At 41.9% G+C, this 16,011-nt stretch overlaps 1 protein-coding gene across 1 annotated transcript in view; it reads right to left on the reverse strand.

Moving 5' to 3' along the window:
• Positions 1-16,011, reverse strand: part of LOC115147894 (B-cell receptor CD22-like) — a 206,691-nt gene that overhangs the window by 116,391 nt on the left and 74,289 nt on the right. The window lies entirely within an intron of this gene.

The following is a 16,011-nucleotide window of genomic DNA, read 5'->3' on the forward strand; positions in this document are numbered from 1 at the left end:
GACTAGGTATCCCCACATGTCTCCTGGGCTACAACTCACCTATCCTGACCCGTTTTACTGCCGATGCGGAGCCCCATTGGGTCTTCACGACTGGATCACCGACGTTATCTGCCCGAGGGAGTTGTCCAACTGGCCCCTCCGTCGCGACGTAACCTGATCGCCCATCTGCGGCCAGCTAATCGTTAGCTGTCTTTTCGGCTGCGATCTGAATAGGTCTGTCGGACACTTTTCTTGGGCCACTATAACTAACTATTTTGCCAACTTGGACAGGTCCCCCCTTCCACACGGAACCCCACTAACCCACAGACGGAAACGCACGAGGCGGCTAAAAACAGACCTCCCTCCCATCTTCCACCAGCTTGCTACCTATGGCCCGGCTAGCTGTCTGAATCTCACTGGACCCTCTGATCACTCGGCTAAGCATGCCTCTCCTTAATGTCAATATGCCTTGTCCATTGCTGTTCTGGTTAGTGTTTATTGGCTTATTTCACTGTAGAGCCTCTAGCCCTGCTCATTATACCTTATCCAACCTCTCAGTTCCTCCACCCACACATGCTATGACATCTTCTGGTTTCAATGATGTTTCTAGAGACAATATCTCTCTCATAATCACTAAATGCCTAGGTTTACCTCCTCTGTACTCACATCCCACCATACCTTTGTCTGTACATTATACCTTGAAGCTATTTTATCGCCCCCAGACACCTGCTCCTTTTTCTCTCTATTCTGGACGTCACAGACGACCAATTCTTATAGCTTTTAGCCGTACCCTCATACTTATTCTTCTCTGCTCCGCTGGGGATGTAGAGGTGAATCCAGGCCCTGCAGTGCCTGGCTCCACACCTACTCCCCAGGCGCTCTCTTTTGATGACTTCTGTAACCGTAATAGCCTTGGTTTCATGCATGTTAACATTAGAAGCCTCCTCCCTAAGTTTGTTTTATTCACTGCTTTAGCACACTCTGCCAACCCGGATGTCCTAGCTGTATCTGAATCTTGGCTTAGGAAGTCCACCAAAAACTGTGAAATTTTCATCCCTAACTACAACGTTTTCAGACAAGATAGAACGACCAAAGGGGGCGGTGTTGCAATCTACTGCAGAGATAGCTTGCAGAGTTCTGTCCTGCTATCCAGGTCTGTACCCAAACAATTTGAACTTCTACTTTTAAAAATCCACCTCTCCAAAAACAAGTCTCTCACCGTTGCCGCCTGCTATAGACCCCCCTCGGCCCCTAGCTGTGCTCTGGACACCATATGTGAACTGATTGCCCCCCATCTATCTTCAGAGCTCGTGCTACTAGGCGACCTAAACTGGGACATGCTTAACACCCCAGCCATTCTACAATCCAAGCTTGATGCCCTCAATCTCACACAAATTATTAATGAACCCACCAGGTACAACCCCAAAGCCGCAAACACTGGCACCCTCATAGATATCATCCTAACCAATGTGCCCTCTAATTACACCTCTGCTGTTTTCAACCAAGATCTCAGCGATCACTGCCTCATTGCCTGCACCCGTAATGGGTCAGCGGTCAAACGACCTCCACTCATCACTGTCAAACGCTCCCTGAAACATTTCAACGAGCAAGCCTTTCTAATCGACCTGGCCCTGGTATCCTGGAAGGATATTGACCTCATCCCGTCAGTAGAGGATGCCTGGTTATTTTTTAAAAATGCCTTCCTCTCCATCTTAAATAAGCATGCCCCTTTCAAGAAATTTAGAACCAGGAACAGATATAGCCCTTGGTTCTCCCCAGACCTGACTGCCCTTAACCAACACAAAAATATCCTGTGGCGTTCTGCATTAGCATCGAACTGCCCCCGCGATATGCAACTTTTTAGGGAAGTTAGAAACCAATACACACAGGCAGTTAGAAACGCCAAGGCTAGCTTTTTCAAACAGAAATTTGCTTCGTGCAACTCCAACTCTAAAAGTTCTGGGACATTGTAAAGTCCATGGAGAATAAGAACACCTCCTCCCAACTGCCCACTGCACTGAGGATAGGAAACTCTGTCACCACCGATAAGCCCACTATAATTGAGAATTTCAATAAGCATTTTTCTACGGCTGGCCATGCTTTCCACCTAACTACCCCTACTGCATTCAACAGCACTGCACCCCCCACAGCTACTCGCCCAAGCCTCCCCCATTTCTCCTTCTCCCAAATCCATTCAGCTGATGTTCTGAAAGAGCTGCAAAATCTGGACCCCTACAAATCAGCTGGGCTTGACAATCTGGACCCTTTCTTTCTAAAATTATCTGCCGAAATTATTGCAACCCCTATTACTAGCCTGTTCAACCTCTCTTTCGTGTCGTCTGAGATTCCCATAGATTGGAAAGCAGCTGCTGTCATCCCCCTCTTCAAAGGAGGTGACACTCTTGACCCAAATTGCTACAGACCTATATCCATCCTACCCTGCCTTTCTAAGGTCTTCGAAAGCCAAGTCAACAAACAGATTACCGACTATTTTGAATCCCACCGCACCCTCTCCGCTATGCAATCTGGTTTCAGAGCTGGTCATGGGTGCACCTCAGCCACGCTCAAGGTCCTAAACGACATCGTAACCGCCATCGATAAGAAACATTACTGTGCTGCCGTATTCATTGACCTGGCCAAAGCTTTTGACTCTGTTAATCACCACATCCTCATCGGCAGACTTAGTAGCCTTGGTTTCTCAAACGATTGCGTCGCCTGGTTCACCAACTACTTCTCTGACAGAGTTCAGTGTGTCAAATCGGAGGACCTACTGTCTGGACCTCTGGCAGTCTCTATGGGGGTACCACAGGGTTCAATTCTTGGGCCAACTCTTTTCTCTGTATACATCAATGATGTCGCTCTTGCTGCTGGTGAATCTCTGATCCACCTCTACGCAGACGACACCATTCTGTATACTTCTGGCCCTTCTTTGGACACTGTGTTAACAACCCTCCAGACGAGCTTCAATGCCATTCAACTCTCCTTCCGTGGTCTCCAACTGCTCCTAAACACAAGTAAAACTAAATGCATGCTCTTCAACCGATCGCTGCCTGCACCTGCCCGCCCATCCAGCATAACTTCTCTGGACGGTTCTAACTTAGAATTTGTGGACAACTACAAATACCTAGGTGTCTGGTTAGACTGTAAACTCTCCTTCCAGACTCACATCAATCATCTCCAATCCAAAGTGAAATCTAGAATTGGCTTCCTATTTCGCAACAAAGCATCCTTCACTCATGCTGCCAAACATACCCTCGTAAAACTGACCATCCTACCAATCCTCGACTTCGGCGATGTCATTTACAAAATAGCCTCCAATACCCTACTCAACAAGCTGGATGCAGTCTATCACAGTGCCATCCGTTTTGTCACCAAAGCCCCATATACAACCCACCACTGCGACCTGTATGCTCTCGTTGGCTGGCCTTCACTTCATAATCGTCGCCAAACACATTGGCTCCAGGTCATCTACAAGACCCTGCTAGGTAAAGTCCCCCCTTATCTCCGCTCACTGGTCACCATAGCAGCACCCACCTGTAGCACGCGCTCCAGCAGGCATATCTCTCTGGTCACCCCTAAAGCCAACTCCTCCTTTGGTCGTCTCTCCTTCCAGTTCTCAGCTGCCAATGACTGGAACGAACTACAAAAATCTCTAAAACTGGAAACACTTATCTCCCTCACTAGCTTTAAGCACCAGCTGTCAGAGCAGCTCACAGATCTCTGCACCTGTACATAGCCCATCTTTAATTGAGCCCAAACTACTACCTTTTCCCCTACTGTATTTATTTATTTTATTTATTTTGCTCCTTTGCACCATATTATTTATATTTTAACTTTTAACTTTCTTCAAACTACAAATCTACCTTTCCAGTGTTTTTCTTGCCATACTTTATTTACTCTGCCACCATGGCACTTTTTTGCCTTTACCTCCATTATCTCACATCATTTGCTCACATTGTATATAGTCTTGTTTTTTTTCTACTGCATCATTGATTGTATGTTGTTTTACTCCATGTGTAACTCTGTGTTTTTGTATGTTGTCGAACTGCTTTGCTTTATCTTGGCCAGGTCGCAATTGTAAATGAGAACTTGTTCTCAACTTGCCTACCTGGTTAAATAAAGGTGAAATAAATAAAAAAATAAAAAAATAAAATTTCCTTTCCCTTTGATGCATATTTAACCCTCCGGCTGTGTTCCGGTGGAATTGAACCGGTTTTCTCTCTGAAAAATGTTGTTCATTTAATCTGATTGTCATAAGGTTCCATGACTTTGTCCACACAGGGCATCTGAACACACAAAATACATTTTGATGATTTTCATAACATTTTGGGTGTTTTTTTTTCAACTTTTGTACACCTGCGGTGTTACCGGTCAAAAATGACCAGTCAGTAGCAATGAATGGGTGAGACCACAATTAGTGTATTAAAATGAGTTAAGACACTTGTCCATTCATCAGATGCACAGACTTCCTCTCCCAGACCCCCAAATGCATGTGTGTTTGAGTGTGCGCGCGCGCTTACACACACACACACACACACACACACACACACACCTCACTCCCCTTCTTGGCTTCCATGGCAGTCCCCACGGGAACATTTCCCCAATAGAATCTTTCCCCCACGGGAACCACACCTGTTGGCATTTTCACAAACAATCACAACATTGTTTCAATAATATATAGAACTTTTTACATTGCTCTGGTATATAAATCTTTTTGAGGCCTTGCTCACAATTCATTCTGTGGCAGCACAATGACCAAACGATATACTGTGTGTGAGGCTCTTGATCATATCTTTGATCATGACACTGATGAGGAGGAGAGAGACCTTGTTAAACTTTGACACAAAGTAGTCTGTGATAAACAACACAATATGTTTCATCTGAGTATTTGTTATTGTCAAAATAATCCACACATTATGCTTTTTTACTCAAAAACGAGTTCTATGAGCTCAGGTCAATGAGGCCTACAGGCCATAAATAGCAAATAGAAGTTCAAAACTTGTAATGTTCACTAATTTATGTTGATAAAAGATCTATCACAACATTAGGTGATAATATATGTGTTATTATGGATTTAGAATCAGCTATAATGTGTCGGTCATTTTGGACCGGGAACACAGAGTTAATTAACATGAAACGAACACAACAGGAGGCTTAAAGTAGTCAGAACAAAAGTAGCTGAAACAGAACTGTCCTTTCCTTCCCCTTTAAGACATTAACATGCACCAGAACAACATGTCAGAAAAGGAAGGTTACTGTATTAGAGTGGGCCCTACATTTCTATAATGGACAAAATGTCCCCCATTTCCACTTTTATATAAATACAGAACCAGGTTAACAATATGTTGACTATTCTATATGGAATGTTTATAATATCTTAGAATGTGTTGCCTTGTCCCTCTGAGTTCTACATGGAACAGGTCAAAGTTCCATTTACATTTGGTCACTTCCATGATGTCATTCATTCTATTCTACAAACACATTTACACTCCTCATCAGCTGTATCAAAGTGGTACTGAAGGTTCCAGTGTTCTAGACTAGAGCTCTCCCTACTGCCACGTTCTACCAACTGAGTTACAAAGAACCATACTCTGTATAGTCTAATGTGTATATACAGATTTCAGATATGAATCAGGAGGCCTGTGAGAGGACAAACAGGAAAGCAGAACAGGAAGTTGACAGTCGGTGTGTGAATCTAAACAAACGAAACCACAACCCACCATCACTGTGCCTCATGTTAATACTACTCCTAAACACAACCCACCATCACTGTGTCTCATGTTAATACTACTCCTAAACACAACCCACCATCACTGTGTCTCATGTTAAAACTACTCCTAAACACAACCCACCATCACTGTGTCTCATGTTAATACTACTCCTTAACACAACCCACCATCACTGTGTCTCATGTTAATACTACTCCTAAACACAACCCACCATCACTGTGTCTCATGTTAATACTACTCCTAAACACAACCCACCATCACTGTCTCGTGTTAATTCTTCTCCTAAACACAACCCACCTTCACTGTGTCTCATGTAAATACTACTCCTAAACACAACAAACCATCAATGTGTCTCATGTTAATACTACTCCTAACCACAACCCACCATCACTGTGCCTCATGTTAATACTACTCCTAAACACAACCCACCATCACTGTGTCTCATGTTAATACTACTCCTAAACACATCCCACCATCACTGTGTCTCATGTTAATACTACTCCTAAACACAACCCACCATCACTGTGTCTCATGTTAATATTAGTCCTAAACACAACCCATCGTCACCTTGTCTCATGTTAATACTACTCCTAAACACAACCCACCATCACTGTGTCTCATGTTAATACTACTCCTAAACACAACCCACCATCACTGTCTCATGTTAATACTACTCCTAACCACAACCCACCGTCACTGTGTCTCATTACAATACTGCTCCTAAACACAACCAACTGTCACTGTGTCTCATGTTAATACCACTCCTAAACACAACCCACCATCACTGTGTCTCATGTTAATACTACTCCTAAACACAACCCACCATCATTGTGTCTCATGTTAATACTACTCCTAAACACAACCCACCGTCACTGTGCCTCATGTTAATATTAGTCTTAAACACAACACATCATCACCTTGTCTCATGTTAATACTACTCCTAAACACAACCCACTGGGCACTGTGTCTAATGTTAATATTACTCCTAAACGACAACCCACCGTCACTGTGTCTTATGTTAATACAACTCCTAAACACAACGCACCATCACTGTGTCTCATGTTAATACTACTCCTAAACACAACCCACCGTCACTGTGTATCATGTTAATTCTACCGTTTAAAACAACCCACCTTCACTGTGTCTCATGTTAATACTACTCCTAAACACAACCCACCATCACTGTGTCTCATGTTAATACTACTCCGAAACACAACCCACCATCACTGTGTCTCATGTTAATACTACTCCTAAACACAACAAACCGTCAATACTACTACACAATACAACCCACCGTCACTGTGTCTCATTACAATACTGCTCCTAAACACAACCAACTGTCACTGTGTCTCATGTTAATACTACTCCTAAACACAACCCACCATTACTGTGTCTCATGTTAATACTACTCCTAAACACAACCCACCATCACTGTGTCTCATGTTAATACTACTCCTAAATACAACCCACCATCACTGTCTCATGTTAATACTACTCCTAAACACATCCCACCATCACTGTGTCTCATGTTAATACTACTCCTAAACACATCCCACCATCACTGTGTCTCAGGTTAATACTACTCCTAAACACAACCCACCATCACTGTGTTTCTTGTTAATTCCTGAGCTCTTAGGAAGCATCCAGTCAATCAATCTTACTTCTATTTTCACTCTTACTTTAGTCCATTTTCTAGAAAGTCTCCACAGCAATCTATTGCTATCAGAGTCCTCAACACAGCATGTAAAGTATTATACTTTAAACCACGTCATTAAACTCATGAAAGTTGAAGAGGAAATTAACTACTTTAAAATGGATATAGCCCTCAACGATGCTGCCCATGCTGTCACAGAAGTCATCATCTTTTTGCACTTAAAAATAGATAATAAACCCGAAAATACATGAAACCATTATCCAAAGAGATCTTACAAAGAGATTCACATGCAAAACATAACTCACACTCTAATTCTGTATGTAGGTCTACATTATGTATGTCTAGGTTAACAGACAAACAAACCGTATGTAGGTCTACATTATGTATGTCTAGGTTAACAGACAAACTGTATGTAGGTCTACATTATGTATGTCTAGGTTAACAGACAAACACACTGTATGTAGGTCTACATTATGTATAACTAGGCTAACAGACAAACAAACTGTATGTAGGTCTACATGATGTATGTCTAGGTTAACGGAGAAACACACTGTATGTAGGTCTACATTATGTATGTCTAGGTTAACAGACAAACAAACCGTATGTAGGTCTACATTATGTATGTCTAGGTTAACAGACAAACTGTATGTAGGTCTACATTATGTATGTCTAGGTTAACAGACAAACACACTGTATGTAGGTCTACATTATGTATAACTAGGCTAACAGACAAACAAACTGTATGTAGGTCTACATGATGTATGTCTAGGTTAACGGAGAAACACACTGTATGTAGGTCTACATTATGTATGTCTAGGTTAACAGACAAACACGCTGTGTGTAGGTTTACATTATGTATGTCTAGGCTAACAGCCAAACAAAACAACAATATAAAAATATTGTCATGCCCTGCAGAATTTGGAATTGTCATGCCCAACAGAAGTTTGAATTTCCATGCCTGGCAGAAGTTTGAATTTCCATGCCTGGCAGAAGTTTGAATTGTCATGCCTGGCAGAAGTTTGATGACTAGAAACAAATAATAATGAAAAGATAGACATCATCCATCGTACTTACAGCGTGAGGAGAGAGAGGGGAGGTGAGCTTACTGTCCAAGAAGAGAATGAAACAGAAGGGTGTGAGTTCTGTGGTTGACAGCAACTTAATGTACTGAGGGGCTGAAAGGTACTGCAGAGCTGGCTTCCTGTTTTCATGATGTCTCTTCCTGGCAACCAACATGTCGGTGAAGGGCTTTAAGAAAGGTGTGAACATCTTCATGAGGAGAGAGATGGACTTTACAAGAAATGTCTGTCTTATATGTCATAGGCTACTTGTATTTCTTCATTGGTGGCTACAATATGGAAAGTGGATAGATGGGTCCCTCCTGAGAGGTTTGAGAAACACTAGTTCTGGTGGGGGTGGTGTTCATTCCCCAAACATGTTGCTAAAACTGTATTTGGTTTTTATAACACCATACATAACCTTTCTGAATAATGACATTACATTAATAATGACACTACATATGATTTGATAAAACTGTATTTTATTATGAATTAATACAACTGATTGACATAATAAAACAGTCATTTATACACCCAGCTCCCCCACATGCTGAGAGGATACAGACAGATTGTCATTTTACATTGATGCTCTCAGTCATTCTGTACTCCTCATATTGTCACTTTAGTCAACTTCAATTGTATTAGTCCACTGAACATATATGTATTAGTCCACTGAACAGACATGTATTAGTCCACTGACCATACATGTATTAGTCCACTGAACAGACATGTATTAGTCCACTGAACATACATGTATTAGTCCACTGAACAGACATGTATTAGTCCACTGACCATACATGTATTAGTCCACTGAACAGACATGTATTAGTCCACTGAACATACATGTATTAGTCCACTGAACAGACATGTATTAGTCCACTGAACAGACATTTATTAGTCCACTAAACAGACATGTATTAGTCCACTGAACAGACATGTATTAGTCCACTGAACAGACATGTATTAGTCCACTGAACAGACATGTATTAGTCCACTGAACATACATGTATTAGTCCACTGAACATACATGTATTAGTCCACTAAACATACATGTATTAGTCCACTGAACATACATGTATTAGTCCACTGGACATACATGTATTAGTCCACTAAACATACATGTATTAGTCCACTGAACATACATGTATTAGTCCACTGAACATACATGTATTAGTCCACTGAACAGATATGTATTAGTCCACTGAACATACATGTATTAGTCCACTGAACATACATGTATTAGTCCACTGAACAGACATGTATTAGTCCACTGAACATACATTTTTAGTCAACTGAACATACATGTATTAGTCCACTGAACATATATGTATTAGTCCACTGAACAGACATGTATTAGTCCACTGAACATACATGTATTAGTCCACTGAACAGACATGTATTAGTCCACTGAACAGACATGTATTAGTCCACTGAACATACATTATTAGTCCACTGAACATACATTATTAGTCCACTGAACATATATGTATTAGTCCACTGAACAGACATGTATTAATCCACTGAACAGACATGTATTAGTCCACTGAACAGACATGTATTAGTCCAATTAACATACATTATTAGTCCACTGAACATAAATGTACAGTATAAATTCACTGAACTGAAGATATGGGCCTCGTTCTAATATCCACAGTAGCACACTACTTGTTTCATTTAAGGTGGCCTGGTGTGGATGTTAGAACACCACATGGACACTGGGGGTGTTCCAGGCTGACTACATTGTAGTCAATCTGTGCGCAGCAACCAATGGTTGTGTGCCACATCATCGATTGCACAGTCGGGAATCACGGGTTAACTGATATCTTAAACACAAACACCTATCCAGGCATTGTGAGATCTGGCAGGCGACTGCAATATAGTCTGCCTGGAACATGCCCTATATTCAATTGCAATTCAATTCAAAAACAGCTCAGGCCGAGGGAGAGGGGAAAGGAAATCAGAGGAGCACTGCTCTTCACTTTGATTGACACTTCACACAGTCATACTGTACGTCCAGTGTTCTGTGTGTCAGAGGACTACAAAAGTGGTGACACCACCCAACACCCCCATTCTATCCAAGCTTCCTGTTCCCTTTTAAGGTAGGTACAGTACACGGTCCCTCCTCCTCTTCCTCAATCTTCATATTCATTATTCTGTTCTTCCTCTTCTTCCTCTTCTTCCTCCCTCTGTTATATACGGACGGTGCGTGATGTTCAGGGTGTTCAGGTTAGTCTGGGTGGTCAGGGTGGTCAGGGTTGCCATGGTTTCTTATCTCTTCCTCTATGGTCAGGCTTGTGTTTGATGCGACATTTGTCATCATAGAGACAGCCAGTGGTCCTCCAGAAGAAACACTCATCACCATTGATGGGAGCCATCCTCCTGGGCTTGGGAGAGAGACACAAACAGTATGAAAACACAATCCCGTCCCCACCTTCTGTCAGTTGTCTGTAATTTTGTACAATTCATGGCCCATAGATTAGTAACAATTTAGAATAAAACATTCTAAATGCTTAAATATGTTTATAAATTATAGTTGATGTTTTGACAGATAGTCGGATGTCCTTACCCTGTGGCGGCGTACTGGGAGGCTGAGGAGGTGTTGAGGTCTGAGGAGAGGACCTAGCGGTCTGGGTACCTGATCACCAGTCTGGTGCTCTCCATCTCCACCCCCTGGACAGTAGGACAAACAGCAGCCACAGTCAAAATACATACAACAGCATCCACAGTCAAAATCCATGCAATAGCAACCAAAGTCAAAATACATACAATAATCCCAAAGTCAAAATACATACAACAGCAGCCACTGTCAAAATACATTAAATGGAACCAATAGCATAGTCCCAAAAGTTCAATGGAACCAATAACAGAGTAAAAAAAGTACAATGGAACCAATAGCCTAGTCCCAATAGTACAATGGAACCAATAGCATTGTCCCAATAGTACAAAGGAACCAATAGCATATTCCCAAAAGTACAATCTCCTAAAGTGCATGCTAAATAATTGAAAGCACATCTCACATAGTTAAATGCATTTGACAGCATTATGTTTCATCCCACCACTCACCTGGAGCCTCTCCAAGGCGCGAGCGATCATGTTGGTATTCTTGAAGTTGACAAAGGCGCATAATCTTTCATGTAGAACTCTGATACTCTCTATCTCACCACACATATAACCACTAGGGAGAGACAGAACATAGAGAGTATTAGAGTTCTACATTATATTTCTATGTTATTTACTGTAGATGAGGGGAGATAGAATTAGAATGTAGAACTCCGATACTCTCTCCCCACACCTACAGTACAGAACATAGAATTAGAATGTAGAACTGTGATACTCTCTATGTTCTGTACTGTAGGTGAGGGGAGATAGAATTAGAATGTTGAACTCTGAAAGTCGTCCTGTAAGTCGCTCTGGATAAGAGCGTCTGTTAACTAACATGTAGTTAGAGATGCAGATACTGAACTAAAACAGATAGAAATGGGGCATGATGGTCATACGTTTTGAAGAGGTCCAACATGTGTTTCTCAGTGAGGTCCATGGTGACGTACCCCTCCCAGAGACAGGGACAGGGGGACCTGAGGATGAGAGGAAGGGAGGGGACCATGGTCAGAATAAATCCATTACAGCAACCTTACAACAACAGAGCATTATGAATGTGACCTAGATGGCACCCTAACCCCTACACAGTGCACTATGGTTGACCAAGACCATGTGGTTCTGGTAGAAAGTAGTGCACTATGTAGGAATAGGGTGCTATTTTGGACAGTCTATAGAACCTATAGCTGTAGGTATATACACTCACATTAAATTATGTATAATTTAGATGTGGAATAACCAAACAACAAACTGGGTGTGGGGAGGAGAGATCCACCACTGGAGTCCTGAGGGGAGGAGAGGTCCACCACTGGAGTCCCGAGGGGAGGAGAGGTCCACCACTGGAGTCCCGAGGGGAGGAGAGGTCCACCACTGGAGTCCCGAGGGGAGGAGAGGTCCACCACTGGAGTCCCGAGGGGAGGAGAGGTCCACCACTGGAGTCCTGAGGGGAGGAGAGGTCCACCACTGTAGACCCGAGGGGAGGAGAGGTCCACCACTGGAGTCCCGAGGGGAGGAGAGGTCCACCACTGGAGTCCAGAGGGTAGGAGAAGTCCACAACTGTAGACCCGAGGGGAGGAGAGGTCCACCACTGTTGTCCTGAGAGTGGAGCCGAGAGCAGCCTGCACTGTGGTAAACTTCTCCAGCAGCAACGATCTCTGCATCTCCTCAAAGGTAGAGGGGAGGGAGGGGAGGGAGAGAGAGAGGATGGGGAGAGAGGGGAGATGAAGCGAGAGACAGCAGGGGGGAAGAGAGGGGGAAATAAGATGAGTGGGGAGAGGGAGAAGAGATTGAGAGTCAGATTTCACCGACAGACACACACACACTGTCAGCAATGTCCACTTTCACAGTAGAGAGCTCAGACACTGACCTTTAACCCCATCAGTGCACTCCCCTTGAGGAAGTATACCTTGGCCAACAGGGGCGAGCTGTATGGACTTCTGAGCATCTGATAGGGCAGAGGGGTAGAGCTCCAGACACCATTAGGAGTACAAACCATTCCCAAAGAAATACAAGAAATGAGATCAAAGTAGAAATAGTCCAGATCTTTTCCACCTAGTAAATCTGTTTGACAACTTACATTAGAGTACTCCATCAATAGTCTAGGGAGCAACATACCCATACCACACACACAGACGCAGTCATCCATACGCGCACACCCATTCAATGTCTGAACTACTGGGAAAGAATCTGGCAAGTTCTATGTATGTATGTATGTATGTATGTATGTATGTATGTATGTATGTATGTATGTGTGTGTGTGTGTGTGTGTGTGTGTGTGTGTGTGTGAATGTGTGTGTATGTATGTGTGTGTGTGTGTGTGTGTGTGTGTGTGTGTGTGTGTGTGTGTGTGTGTGTGTGTGTGTGTGTGTGTGTGTGTGCCTTGCCGCTCATGGTTATGTGGTTCAATGGCACCATCATGTGTCCAACAGGCAGAAATACAAGAACCGAGCTGTATGGATATAGTTATGAATCAATGTAAATTAACAACACTTACAACATGATGCTTATACTGTATTCAATGTATCTAAAATACGTAATAATTAATAATTTGACAATAAAACAAGCAATACCATGACACTGAACAATATGGTATTACATAATATAAAATATAAATTGCCCAATAATATCTGACAGCAATACAAAGTAAAACATCTTTAAACACATCAGGAGCAACTCCAGAGCTACAAATATTTAAAATCTCCTGTCAATATAATTCCTTTTTGTCACTAAGACAAGCCAATACTTTATATGTTATAAAAATCTGGAATTGGTCAAATCCCATAAAAAAATATAAGCAATACAATCTATAGATAGTAAACAGATAACTTGACATTTTGAGCCTGTAATCGAACCCACAAATGCTGATGCTCCAGATACTCAACTAGTCTAAAGAAGGCCAGTTGTATTGCTTCTTTAATCAGACAACAGTTTACAGCTGTGCTAACATAATTGCAATATGGTTTTCTAATGATTAATTAGCCTTGTAAAATGATAAACTTGGATTAGCTAACACAACGTGCCATTGGAACACAGGAGTGATGGTTGCTGATAATGGGCCTCTGTACACCTGTAGATATTCCATAAAACATCTGCAATTTCCAGGCACAATAGTAATTTACAACATTAACAATGTCTACACTGCATTTCTGATCAATTTGATGTTATTTTAATGGACACATTTTTTTGCTTTTCTTTCAAAAACAAGGAAATTTTAAGTGACCCCTAACTTTTGAACGGTAGTGCACATACTGTATTTATCATTAGGAGAACAATCTAAATTCCAGCATTTACTCAAAAGCTAAAGCTCATTGTCTCAAACCTAGATTAGAAAGCATTATGATAGTAATAGAATAGCATTGTGAGGCCTAGCTTTGGTTTGATGCTGTAGCTCTTTAGTCCAGGTTCCTGTGATGGTTCTCTTCAGTCCAGGTTCTGTGGTGGTTCTCTTCAGTCCAGGTTCTGTGGTGGTTCTCTTCAGTCCAGGTTCTGTGGTGGTTCTCTTCTGTCCAGGTTCTGTGGTGGCTCTCTTCAGTCCAGGTTCCTTTGGTGGTTCTCTTCAGTCCAGGTTCTGTGGTGGTTCTCTTCAGTCCAGGTTCTGTGGTGGTTCTCTTCAGTCCAGGTTCTGTTTTGTTTCTCTTCTGTCCAGGTTCTGTGGTGGTTCTCTTCAGTCCAGGTTCTGTGGTGGTTCTCTTCAGTCCAGGTTCTGTTGTGGTTCTTGCCCCCCCCCCCCCCAGTTGAAATGGTCTAGAACCACCACTGGTGTACGTCTCACTGTTAGGATCAGGATGGACACTCTGTCGAGAGAGACACAGAAACACAAACACTCAATACTGCATAAAACACAAATACATGAATCCATTCACTTACTGTCTATGTCTGTGGTATTGGGATTGAAATAACTTAGGTTTTTGACATTATTACTTGTGTGTCTGCTGTGGCATCACTTCCTCCTGTGGATCTACTGTAGAGGGACAGAGTGAGTTCTGCTCTCTACTGACCTAGTGGAGGTTGATATGTTACTAATACAGTATATGTAGATGGCTGTCTCACCTCTTCATATAGCAGTAGATGGTGAGTAGAAGAGCTCCAGCAGTCAGGACAGCCCCCACCCCCACCACAGGAACCCAGGGAAACACTGCTGCAGTATCATGAGATTATAAATGCATGGTGGAGATATAAGGGAAACCAGGGAAACACTGCTGCAGGATCATGAGATTATAAATGCATGGTGGAGATAAGACATAGAGGAAACCAGGGAAACACTGCTGCAGTATCATGAGATTATAAATGCATGGTGGAGATATGACATAGAGGAAACCAGGGAAACACTGCTGCAGTATCATGAGATTATAAATGCATGGTGGAGATATGACATAGAGGAAACCAGGGAAACACTGCTGTAGTATCATGAGATTCTAAATGCATGGTGGAGATATAAGGGAAACCAGGGAAACACTGCTGCAGTATCATGAGATTATAAATGCATGATGGAGATATAGGGGAAACCAGGGAAGAACAAAATGAAACAATATTTATTTAATTCTATGTCATATGGTCTGATAAGTGTGTAACATTACTAATTATATGCCTACTAATTATATGTCATATGGTATGGTAAGTGTGAATATTACTAATGATATGCCTATTAATTCTATGTCATATGGTATGGTAAGTGTCTAACATTACTAATTATATGCCTACTAATTCTATGTCATATGGTATGGTAAGTGTGTAATATTACTAATGATATGCCTATTAATTCTATGTCATATGGTATGGTAAGTGTGTAATATTACAAATGATATGCCTATTAATTCTATGTCATATGGTATGGTAAGTGTGTAATATTACTAATGATATTCCTATTAATTCTATGTCATATGGTATGGTAAGTGTGTAATATTACTAATGATATGCCTATTAATTCTATGTCATATGGTATGGTAAGTGTGTAATATTACTAATGATATGCCTATTAATTCTATGTCATATGGTA

This window comes from Salmo trutta, chromosome 14 (genome assembly GCF_901001165.1).
Source record: "Salmo trutta chromosome 14, fSalTru1.1, whole genome shotgun sequence".
Classification (NCBI taxonomy): domain Eukaryota; kingdom Metazoa; phylum Chordata; class Actinopteri; order Salmoniformes; family Salmonidae; genus Salmo; species Salmo trutta.